This window comes from Sinocyclocheilus grahami, unplaced genomic scaffold, assembly GCF_001515645.1.
Source record: "Sinocyclocheilus grahami isolate Dianchi unplaced genomic scaffold, SAMN03320097.WGS_v1.1 scaffold958.1, whole genome shotgun sequence".
Lineage (NCBI taxonomy): Eukaryota > Metazoa > Chordata > Actinopteri > Cypriniformes > Cyprinidae > Sinocyclocheilus > Sinocyclocheilus grahami.
The window spans coordinates 422,985-434,360 of NW_015506137.1; the positions used below are offsets into that span (position 1 = coordinate 422,985).

Below are 11,376 nucleotides of genomic sequence, written 5' to 3' on the forward strand. Positions count from 1 at the left end.
GTCGTGTGGGTGAGCGGTTTGCTGATGTCAACGTTGTGGATCGAGTGGCCCATGGTAGCGGTGGGGTTATGGTATGGGCAGGCATATGTTATGGACAACGAACACAGGTACATTTTATTGATGGCATTTTGAATGTATGTGTATGTGAAACTGCACATTTTAGAGTGGCCTTTTATTGTGGCCAGCCTAAGGCACACCTGTGCAATAATCATGCTGTCTAATCAGCATCTTGATATGCTACACCTGTGAGGTGGATGGATTATCTCGGCAAAGGAGAAGTGCTCACTAACACAGATTTAGACAGATTTGTGAACAATATTTGAGAGAAATAGGCCTTTTGTGTACATAGAAAAAGTCTTAGATCTTTGAGTTCAGCTCATGAAAAATGGGGGCAAAAACAAAAGTGTTGCGTTTATAATTTTGTTCAGTGTATGTGAAAAAAATATGTTTTATACAATGTCTTGAATTTATTCACCAGGTATTTTAAATATTAAAGGATAACAAAAAATAATAAATAAATAATTTTTAAATGTAAGAGTTAAGTGTGCACATTTATGCTGATCAATATAAAATGGTTAACAAAATACATATAAATATAACAGAGTTTCACAAAATACTGTATTGACCTATCCATCTGGTATTTTTAAATAATAAATTAATAATATATATATGTTTTTAAATGGTCAAGCTTTTTTCTTTAAATGTAAGAGCTAGGTGTGCAAAGTTATGCTTGGCAATAAAATTTGGTTTACAAATATACATAATAAAGTTTTTGCATTATAATGTCTTCCAATATAAAAGTGACTTTTCTTTACTGCTCATGTCATAAAGGCCACATGCGAATAGAAAATTATTAACCAATAGTATAACAGCACAATTTAAATGATCCAACCAAATCCAAACAGACATTTTTTTAGACAATGTACTATTTTGGTTATCAAAATGCAGACAAACATGACATTTATGAATCTGAATGTGAATGAGATTGAGAGCTTCAGATTACATTTACATTTAGTCATTTAGCAAACACTTTTATCCAAAGCGACTTACAAAGTAGAAGCAATCAGACCAACGAGAGAGCAACAATATACAAGTGCTGTGACAAGTCTCAGTTAGTCTAGCACAGTGCACATAGCAAGGTGTTTGTTATATATAAATAAATTAGACCGAATAGAATAGAATAGAATAGAATAGAACAGGTAAGTGCTAGTATTAATTGGTCAGGTGATGGCGAAAAAGTTTGCTTTTTGAAAATGTCTAAAGACTCCGCTGCTCGGACTGAGATCGGCAGGTTGTTCCACCAGCTGGGCACAGTCCAAGAAAAGGTCCGTGAGAGTTATTTTGTGGCTCTTTGGGATGGCACCACGAGGCGTCATTCACTTGCAGAACGCAAGCTTCTGGAGGGAGCGTAGGTCTGAACTAGCGAGTTTAGGTATATTGATGCAGCGCCAGGGGTGGTCTTGTAGGCAAGCATCAGTACCTTGAATTTGATGCGAGCGGCTACTGGTAGCCAGTGTAACCTGATGAGGAGAGGAGTAACGTGAGCTTTTTTTGGCTCATTGAAGACCACTCTCGCTGCTGCATTCTGGATCAGTTGCAGAGGCTTGATAGTACATGCAGGAAGGCATCTCTAGTCCAGTCTGGAGAGAACAAGAGCTTGGACAAGGAGTTATGCGGTCTGCTCTGTTAGGAAGGGTCTAATCTTCCTAATGTTGTATAAGGCAAACCTGCAGGACCGGCCTTTGTAGCAATATGGTCTGTGAAGCTTAACTGATCATCCATCACAACTCCAAGGTTCCTGGCTGTCCTGGGAGGAGTTATGGTTGATGAACCTAGCTGTATAGAGAGGTTGTGATGAAGTGCTGGGTTGGCTGAGACCACGAGCAGTTCTGTCTTAGTAAGGTTGAGTTGAAGGTGATGGTCCTTCATCCAGCTGAAATGTCTCTCAGACAGGCTACAGTACAAACAGCTACCATCGGATCACCTGCTTGGAATGAGAAGTAGAGTTGAGTGTAATCAGCATAGCAATGATAGGAAAAGCCATGCTTCTGAATAAGGGATCCTAAAGATGACATGTAGATGGAGAAAAGAAATGGTCCAAGCACTGAGCCTTGAGGAACCCCAGTAGCAAGAAGTTGTGACTTAGAAACCTCACCCCTCCGAGACACCCTGAAGGACCTATCTGAGAGGTTGGACTTGATCCACAGGAGTGCGGTTCCTGACATGCCCATCTTTCTGAGGGTGGACAGGAGGATCTGGTGGTTAACTGTGTCAAAAGCAGCAGACAGATACAGCAAGATGAGTACTGAGGATTTGGAAGCTGCTCTTGCCAGTCTCAGGGCTTCAGTAACCGAGAGCAGGGCAGTCTCAGTTGAGTGGCCGCTTTTGACGCCAGATCGGTTGCTTTCCAGGAGGTTGTTCTGTGCAAGAAACATAGAGAGTTGGTTGAACACAACTCGCTCAAGAGTCTTTGCAATGAACGGAAGAAGGGATACCTTCTACTACTATACTATACTATACTAATGTGGTCTGTAGTTTCCTTAAAGGGTCTGGATTTAGAGAGGGTTTTTAAGCAGTGGGGTTACCCGAGCCTGCTTGAATGCTGTGGGAAATGTACCAGTGTGAAGAGAGGTGTTGATAATGTGAGTAAGCACAGGTATGACTGAAGAAGAAATGGCCTGAAGGAGGTGATAGGATCAAGCGGACAGGTATAGGATGATTGGAAAGGATCAGTTTAGAAACGTCTGCCTCCGAGAGCGGAGAGAAGGAGGAGAGAGAATGAGTATTTATGTTATGAAGTTTTTGTCAGTTTGAGGTGTGTAGAACTGGTCGCTGATGTTTCTTGTTTTATTTATGAAGAATATTGCAAAGTCATCAGCAGGATGAGTTGATGAAGGAGGGGGTGGAGGAGGACAAAGAAGAGAAGAAAAGGTTTAGAAAAGCATGCAAGAGTCAGAACAGTTGTTAATTTTGTTGTGGTAGTATGTTGTTTTAGAAGTGGAGACATTTGCAGAGAAGGAGGAGAGGAGTGACTGATATACACTAAGGTCAGTAGAGTTTTCAGGATCTGCTGTGGTTTCTGGTCTCTTCATCGGACTCTGCAGTATGGAAACCTGTCAGATGTTTACAGAGGTTAGAATCTGCTTCTGTCTCGTGCATCGGAGTGATGACATCAGCGGCAGATCAGAGATCCCGACACCCGCGGGTCACGCCAGTGACAGAAGAGAGGCCAGGGATTAAACTCGCTGGCCTCCATCTGCGTATCACTGGAGCAGAGCCTGCTGGGTCACAGATCACAGGCATTATTGATGATTGCACTGGAAACTCTGAGTTATCATGCACATGTACGTGGGTAGCTGTGCACAATACTGTTAAAACAGTAAAACAGTTATAACAGCATTTTACGAAGCTTTATCATCATATTCCATGCAGATTCCATGACCTCATATTAATAGAGGAAAACATATTAATCAGTTGATTAAGAATAGAGAATAAACAGAAATACAGTTGGATGCTGCAAAGATTTTGAAAGATAGATCAAAATGAAATTACAAGGAAATGAAAAATAGCATCTGATCATGTGAACATCCAAAAAAAGAAAGTTCTATATTTCAAAACAACATTTGAAAATTCAAAACAATGTTTAAAAGTTCAAAAGAAAGTTCTACATTTTGAAACCTTTGAAAGTTCAGAAGTTCTTAATTTCAAAAGAGTTTGTGAAAATTGAAAAGTTTAAAAGAAAGTTCTAAATTTCAGAACAACGTTTGAAAATGTGAAAGTTCAAAAGAACATTTGGACATTCTAAAAGACTGTTAAAGACTCTTCAAAAGTTTAAAAGAAAGAGAATTTGAGAAATACACTAAAATGTTGATAATAACAAAAGCAAACATTTGAGGACATGTCAATAAGTTTTCATAAAAAGGTTTGTTTCTGTAGTGTTAATGGTGAGAGAAGGTAGCGTGCAAGTGGCTGTAATGCCGTTTAATCCCTGGCACGGCTGGCATGAAGAGGGCAGCAGGTGGCACTAATGTGGTCTGGCATTGGAAGTCTTTCACACACTCTGTGACCCCGCTGAGTCTCTTTGAGCGTGAAAAGAGCCATGCGGTCAGTAAATGAGCCCTGAGCCCACTTTCTGATTCAACACTTTCTATTGTCTCAAGTGATGTCAGTGAAACAACAATAACAGCTAAGCATCAAAATGATGTGCCCTTGAACAAAAACAAAAATGCACTTTGCTCATTCATGTGGTTTAATGCAAAATGCAACCCATCATAAATGTATACATAATACTTTGCTAAGCAAAATGAAAAATGCATTGTTGCATTGCAGTACACTACGTTTTTTACATCATAATTTCTCAACGTATAATTTGCTCAGTGTTTTTGGACGTGGATTTCAATGCTCACATCTGTATCTCATGCTGTTAAAATAATCTGTCCGCTCAGAACTGCTTCAGGCGAAAACGACCAAACAGCTGCTCTTCAACCACAAACATCAAACATCAGACCGAAACACAACACACCATTGTTCAAAGGACTCACGTTTAAGAGTCAAAGGTGCTCATAAACACCTGAGTCTGCTCTTCTCCTCCTCACATGAGCGTAGTTTTTTAGCTGCTCTGATTCAAGGTGTTCTTTGACTTCAAATGTTAGAAAAAACACTGTTTCTGCAAAACGTGAATGCAATGCATTATTGCTAGTGTTCATCAAGGGTTAGTGATATGATCAAACCTATAACACTAGACAGGATTAATTTCATGCCAGACTGGAACAAAACACCTAAAAACACCTTAGCAACTGCATAGCAACTCCCTAGCAACTACCCAACCTACCCTAAAAAAACAACACCTAAAACACTATAACAACTGCATAGCAGCTCACTAACAACCACCCAAAATACCAATAAACCACCTAGATCACCACAGCAACTTCATAGCAACTCCCTAACAACTACCTAAATTATCATATAAAGCACCTAGATCACCATAACAACTACATAGCAACTCCCTAGCAACCACTCAGAACACCTTAGCATATGCAACTACATAGCAACTCCCTACCAACCACCCCAAATACTGTAGCAAACACATAGGACACAATAGCAACTGCATTGCAACTCCCAAGCAACCACCCAAAATACCATAGCAACTCCCTAGCAACCACTCAAGATACACCAGCGACACCTACTTCTCCTTGATAACGTTCATGATGATCTGGTTTCTGAAGGCAGATGATCTTCATCACTCTAAGTCTCGATTCTCGATTCGTTGAGCTTCACCATTCTTTGCTCACTTGCTAGTGGCCATTAAAGAGAGAAGTGGATTAGCTGAGGCTCTGGGCAGCAGTTAATCTGCTCATGAAAGCAGCCGATGTTCCCATCAATGGCTAAAACTAAACAAAACCGTGTTCTCTTTTGTGGGGCTTCAGCTCAGCTTCTCCACAGGCCTGAAACACTCCTCTGGACCAAAACCAGCCGTTTGTCTTGAAAGCCCAAGGATTTGTTCTTCCTTATCAAAACTCCTGCAGTTAAATATGTGGAGTGTGAGCAGGAGGAAGGTACGGATCCAGCGCTCTGGACGATATATGATGCTTTTAAGACGATGGCTCTGATGAAGATCAGTTCAGAGTGTTTAAAGCTGCCACAGATCTGGACGTGTGTTAGATACTCTATGTTTAGGAAAGCTCAAATGAATGAGTAAATATTCCTGCTCAGGTTCTGCACACTAATGCACATCAGCTCATTCATCTGTCAGATCTGAGAACAGAGAGTTTAAAACATCAGCATATATCAGACCAGCAGATTCTGGTTATGTACATTATGCCAGTGTGTTTTACCCATAATCCCCCTCTGAGCAGAGACGCATCAACCATAATTACTGGACATTACACTTTTTGAGACCTTTTCTGTGTTTATTTTAGTTTTAAAGTTTAAGTAATTTTGATGTTTTTGTAATTTGTATTATTTATTATGTTAATGGATTTTTATTTGTTCATTTGTCATTTTGCTGTCTGTCTTAATATGTACATTATGCACACATATATTTAAAATATAACATATGTAACAAATAGTATGTAACAAACTAGTTTAAAGTAATATTAAAGATAAACAAATCAAACCAACAATTAGATAAACAATTACAGATCTTTAAAAAAAATGGCCTATTTTCATGACAAGAGCGGGGTCAAAGAATCAATGTGTCGACCTTATCGACAGTGAGCTGCACAAATATTCCCATAATTCAGTTTGAGTCTGTCCAGAGCTGAATGTGGCCCTTGTTAATCAAACAAAGACTCGCTGGAGGAGTTCGCTTGCGGGACGAGAGAGAAGTGTTTCACCGTTTTGTGTCTGATCTTAGTCTTGAAACTGAGCAAAAATGTGTCCAAAAAGACAAGATACAGTCTTAATGAAATCACACCACAGACTTCTGTTGTTTTTCAGTGAAGCTCGTTATAACCACTAACACAAAGCCTACAATAAAACTTGATGTGAACTTGATTTGACCTGTTCAGGATGTGCTCAAAGAGAGTTTGTCATGTTTGTGGACTGCAGATTTTGCTGCTCTCCTGCATGAAGTCATCAAACTCTTCCTTCCCATGATCCTTTGCTGTCCAACTGTAGAACTGAAGGAACTAATTTGGCCTGGTGACCCAAAATTCCAGGTGAACTCAATTCCTCAATTCCAGGTGACCCAGGTGAAGTAATGTTGCAGTAATGAAAATATGCAGACATATCATTTTCACACACACACAGAGAGAGAGACACACGCACGCACAAACACACACACACACACACTCTCTCTCTCTCACACAAACACAGAGACACACACACACACACACACACACACACACACACACACTCACTCTCTCTCTCACACAAACACAGAGACACACACACACACACACTTTCTCTCTCTCTCTCTCTCTCACACACACACACACACACGCACACACACACACACTCTCTCTCTCTCTCTCTCCCATACACACACACACACACTCTCTCTCTCTCACACACACACACGCGCGCACACACACATTTACACTCTTAAAAATAAAGGTGCTTAAAAGGTTGTTCACAGCGATGCCACAGAAGAACCATTTTTGGTTCCACAAAGAACCATTCAGTCAAAGGTTCTTTAAAGACCATCTCTTGCTTAGCTTTTTATAATCTGAAGAACCTTCTTTCGCCACAAAGAACCTTTTGTGAAATAGAAAGGTTCTTCAGATGTTAAAGGTTCTTTATGGAACCATTTAGACAAAAAAAGTTATTCTATGGCATCGTGAAGCACCTTTATTGTTAAGCGTGTGAATGTGTGTGTGTATATATATATATATATATGGAAATTAAAAATATAAAATTTCTTGCTGATAAAGAAAGCCCAAAGAAACCTAAATAAATAAAATAAAATCATTTTAAATAGGATAAATAAATAATGATACAGCAAGCAAAAAAAATTAATTAAAATAAAATAAAAATACATAATTTTAATTAAAATAAAAAATAAATATAAAATAAAAATAAGAAATTAATAAAATAATAATAAAAAATAAAAATGAAAGCAAACATCTTTCTAATATTCCAAATATAATAAATAATAAAAAAACTAATAAATACAAAAATAATAATACAATAAAAATAATTAAATAATAAATACTACAAATGAAATTATATAAATTAAATAAAAATTAAAGCAAGCAACATCTTTCTAAAATTCCAAAAATTAAAATCCTGTACTCAAATTTCTTGTTCATACAGAAATATATAGGCTATATATCAAAATAATTAAAAAAATTATAAATTCTTGCTGAAAACAAAAACAAAAAAGTGTTATTATAGGCTAGTTAAATAAAACTAATCAAACTAAAATCATTATTTGAAATCAAACAAATATTAACTATATATATATGTATCGATTCTTTTGGTTGCTCTTAAAAGCATTAAAATGGACTTGTTTTTCCACCTGAGTTCCTCTGGTGGACCAAAAGTCAATGTGAAGTTCACTACCAACTAAAGTACAAAATAAATAAATAATATTTATTCAAACAACTGCTTGTCAAACGAATAGTCCCGCCCCCAAACTCACGTGATTGGTTGAGTCGGCCGCTCAATCAGATCAGTGTACAAATAATTCACATAACATCCCAGGCTTTATATATGTTTATTGTTTTGCACATTGGGTATTAACACACTGCGTACATTTTTTTTTTTTAAATAAAATAAAAGTTCCATAAAGAACTTCCGGCCGACGCGTGATTGATGACACTTCACCTTGTCAAAGGAAAGGATACGGATCGTGGCAAACAGCCCTAAATTATTTCCTTATGTGCCGCAGCAGCAGAGTCTGGACATGTTTTCATGTTTGTGTGACATTCACTCGCACTCTGGAGTCCAAACGAGAAAATTAATCCGCCATGTGTCACGAAGAGGGCCCCATTGATTACAGCAGCCTCTGGCGGCCGCTCATGGTATTGCGTAGGCTAGTTAAATAAAACTAATCAAACTAAAATATTTGAAATCAAACAAATATTAACTATCTATATATATATGTATCGATTCTTTTGGTTGCTCTTAAAAGCATTAAAATGGACTTGTTTTTCCACCTGAGTTCCTCTGGTGGACCAAAAGTCAATGTGAAGTTCACTACCAACTAAAGTACAAAATAAATAAATAATATTTATTCAAACAACTGCTTGTCAAACGAATAGTCCCGCCCCCAAACTCACGTGATTGGTTGAGTCGGCCGCTCAATCAGATCAGTGTACAAATAATTCACATAACATCCCAGGCTTTATATATGTTTATTGTTTTGCACATTGGGTATTAACACACTGCGTACATTTTTTTTTTTTAAATAAAATAAAAGTTCCATAAAGAACTTCCGGCCGACGCGTGATTGATGACACTTCACCTTGTCAAAGGAAAGGATACGGATCGTGGCAAACAGCCCTAAATTATTTCCTTATGTGCCGCAGCAGCAGAGTCTGGACATGTTTTCATGTTTGTGTGACATTCACTCGCACTCTGGAGTCCAAACGAGAAAATTAATCCGCCATGTGTCACGAAGAGGGCCCCATTGATTACAGCAGCCTCTGGCGGCCGCTCATGGTATTGCGTAAGGAAACTTTAACTTGATTTTTTTATATATATATATATGTGTATATAAATATAAAGTTCAAATACAAACTACAATGGCACATTTCAACAACTGAACACATATTATTAGTGTTGATAGCTATAGCAAATAGAAAGAAAGAAAGAAAAGAAAACCCAACTATGTAAAGATAAAGCAAGAAAAAGAAGGGCGAAGGTCTTATTCTAGCAAGAAGTTACAACAAGTTCAACGCATATAAGAGTTTCTTTGCGTGTCCATCATGCAATAAAGAGACTTCACAAATATCTTGCTGATTCTTCCATCTGCTGAAGTGTGGTTTAACCTCTAAAAACTTACATCTGTGAATAAAGTGCTTGCACAAAATAATTAAGTTATTTATCAGAAAGTCTAGGTTCTTATCCTTCAACAATACTCCAACTTTAACTAAGAGCACAGTCAAAGGGTGTGGAAACATAGAAAAGGGAGACGTGCATCTACTGATGGAGAAATTAATATCATAATAGACTTGCATGAGAAGCTGTGGGAAATAGTTATTAGATGAGAGCTTAATTAATTGTTATAATTTGTAAACAAAGAAAAATCACGTTAAATTGCCAGTATTTCTTGTAGGGTTCAATGCAATATCATTCCCCATGCCTAAAGTCTTCAGAACATAAGGGTCAAAAAGAAACATGTAAAAACATGCAATAAAACCTCTAAAATGAAGCACGAGCTGATGTTATTCTCTCATTTTAAAGTTACTGTCTCCACCTGCTGGTCGATATTCATTAATGCATCTGTTTATTTCTATGTATTTCTGACTTCATATATTTATAAATATAGCAGCTCTATATTTGTTTGAAAAAATTATTTTTCAAAATTATTATCATGAACTAAAACCATAAAAAATCATAAAATCAACAATAACTGAAATTAAAAAAAATGATTTCAGCTAGTTGCTAAGACAACATTTCTCATTTTGTTTAGTTTGTTTAGTTTAGCTTTTGGGTTGTTCTGACCCAGCTTTTGGGTTGTTCTGACCCAGACGTTAGGTTGTTTTGACCCAGCTATTGGGTTGTTTTGACCCAGCGGTTGGGTTGTTTTGACCCAGCGGTTGGGTTGTTTTGACCCAGCGGTTGGGTTGTTTTGACCCAGCGGTTGGGTTGTTTTGACCCAGCGGTTGGGTTGTATTTAACCCAGCATTTTTTAGAGTGCAGTATTAAATCATCAGCACCATGCAATTAATTGAACTGAAAATTGTAGTTGAATGACAGACCTAATAAAAGTATAGTGTCCATATAGCTACAGAAGTCTTGCGTTGTTTCTCATCACGCTGAACATTTGCAGATTATATTTCATCAATCTACTTTCAAAACATGCAACAATGTTCCATTAAAAACAGACAAACCAACCACAATAAACATATTTCCTTTTATTATGATGATCAGCATTAGTACAGTTCTGTAGATTCCATTACATCCACAAAATCTCATTTACATTTCATTTTTATCGTAGCACCAAAGATTTCGTTACAAAACACTGGATACTGAAGAGCAAAGACACTATGAAATAATCTTTGGGTAATCAGTGGAAAACAAGTCTCAAACCATCTGATGTTCACACTTCAAGTATGAATATATATATAAGTGTTAATACACAGGTGTAAATGTCTACACGACTCGTGGCACATAGTGCATCATACGGTCCTTTAATTTCTGATACAGACCTCATAGAGTTCAGTCATCTATCAACACGATGATAGTCAAAGGCTGGTTAGCTGCTCGCAGATGATCCGTTATACCATATGTTAACCTAAAACAGGCCTCTTCAAGTTATATTATCTATATTAACACACATTAAGCATAATTAAGCAGACTTTGGTTGAAAGCGAAAAGTGAGTAGTTAAAGCGATTTATACTACATTACATATGCTTGAAATATTCTCCAGCTATTTACAACTAACTCTAGTAGCCTACTGGTTAAAGCTCATTCAGTAGTTAAAACAGCACCGTTACTCTGTAAACCTTTTGTTAATGACCAATAAATGGCAAAAGATCAATATTTAATAATATTATGATTTTTTTGTCAAATGTATGTACATTTAGTTACGGAATAAATACTGTCAAACATAAATAATATACAAGACAATCATACGCACGAGTGGTTATGATTATGAGAGGTAGGGTTATGCAGTTTTAATTTGATCTACTTTAATCTTCCCTTCTAATAAAACTGACGTTATGTTTGTCTGTATTAATTCATCTGACTTTAAATTAATTAATTTA

General features: G+C 37.2%; 1 long non-coding RNA gene across 1 annotated transcript in view; it reads right to left on the minus strand.

The window, feature by feature from the left end:
• LOC107564736 (uncharacterized) overlaps positions 1–6,615 on the minus strand; it is a 21,806-nt gene extending 15,191 nt beyond the window's left edge. The window contains exon 1 of the long non-coding RNA XR_001606280.1: positions 6,502–6,615. This is a non-coding gene — a long non-coding RNA (uncharacterized lncRNA). The remainder of the gene's footprint in view (positions 1–6,501) is intronic.
• Positions 6,616–11,376: the final 4,761 nt, after the last annotated feature.